Genomic DNA, 1,723 nt, shown 5'->3' with positions numbered 1-1,723 from the left:
TCTGGGCGGAGAAGAGGAGGAGCTGGGCGAAGGGGAAGGAAGAAGGAGGGCTGGCTGTGGTTCTAGGACTAGAAGGCCTGGCGGTGATTTTTTGGACTTCAGCTCCCACAATCCCAGGTCATTGGCTGCCATGGCTGAGGATTCTGGGAGTTGAAGTCCAGAATCCCTTAATAAAGGCCTTACACACTTTGGAGGAGAGGAGACCACTGCTGGACTACACTCTTGCAGTGCTGCTGCTACTCAACTTTGGCACCCAACTCCCAGAATTCCACAGCCTTGAGCCAGGGCAGTTAAAGCGGAGCCAATCCAGGTTATTTCTCCAGTGTGGATGCAGCCAAAGTCAACTTACAGCAGTTAACAACAACAAATAGATCTCAGGCTTTAACCTCTATGGCAGAGGCTGGCAAAGTATGGCCATTCAGATACTGTTGGGCTACAGTCAGCCCTTCTTATTCACGGATTCAAGCATCCACGGTTTGAAAGTGTTCAAAACAAGTATACATTTCAAATATCAAACCCTCATCTTCCATTTTTTATAAGGGACACCATTTTGCTCTGCATTGTATTTAATGGGACTTGAGCCTCCATGGATTTTGTTATCCTTGGGGATTTTGGAACCAAACCCCAGCGTTTAACAAGGGCCCACTGTCCTTTCATTGCCACTGATGATGATGGCTGGGTCTGACAGAGTTTCAGTCCAGCCGTATCTGGAGAGCCACAGGGTTCCCACTTCAGCCTCAGAGTGACCCTAAAGCCTTGCCTTTTTACAGCGTTGCTTGCCTTACTTTGCCTTGCATTGTTCTACAATTAGAGACAGTTCTTTGCCATGTTTGAACATCTCTGTATCTTGTGACTACAGAGTTTGGCTTGTATTACAGTTAATGCAGTTGTTATTTGAAGAGATGTGTCAGAGGCCTGTTACAGACTGCCAAAATAAAGCTGCTTCGGGTCTCTTTGGAGGTATGCTGTTTAAAAGATGCATACACCCTAAGAATGTGGAAGCTGCACCAAAGCTGCACTCCAGTGCTTAGGAATGGAGTGTGGCTTTGGCGCGACCTCCGGACTCTTAGAACCCATGCATCATTTAAATAGCATACTTCCAAAGAGACCCGAAGCAGCTTTATTTTGGCAGTCTGTAACAGACCAGAGATTCATTTCTTCATCCCCTTCCCTTTTCCCAATTCTTATGACTCTTTCACCTGCTATTTTGGGGTGGTTTTCTTTAGGCCCGCCTGATCCATTGTTTTTGAATCTGTTGGTTGACTTCCCTCTGGAAAACGCAGGAGACTTCTCATAAGAAAACAACAAAGAGATCTTTAACCCACCGCTGGACTTTGAGTGAACTTCAGCGGCTGAGTTTCATCACTCTTGTCACAGAGGAAAGTCATTGCTAAAAAACAGCCTGTTCTCTCTTTCAGCAAAATTTTGGACCATATTACAAGGTTACCTAACCTGCAGGTAACTAAACCCTTGGTACACTTCAAAAAATAAAAATCTCCAGGCTCATTTGCATTGTAGCCTTTGCTTTTAAATAGATATGAGTGCTTGCATTTCGTGTAATGAATGGCCTTTTAGTGGGGATTGGGGTGGCAACAAGAGGAAAATATATTTGGTATTTCCTTCACTGAAGCACTTGTCATTGAATATCTGCTCCTAAAAGATAACAAATCTGTTATGTGTTGGGATGTCTGAACACATATTCAAGAGCCTGTCAGTTCAAAAC

This window comes from Sceloporus undulatus, chromosome 3, assembly GCF_019175285.1.
Source record: "Sceloporus undulatus isolate JIND9_A2432 ecotype Alabama chromosome 3, SceUnd_v1.1, whole genome shotgun sequence".
NCBI classification, from domain to species: Eukaryota; Metazoa; Chordata; class Lepidosauria; order Squamata; family Phrynosomatidae; genus Sceloporus; species Sceloporus undulatus.
This window is presented reverse-complemented; position numbering follows the sequence as displayed.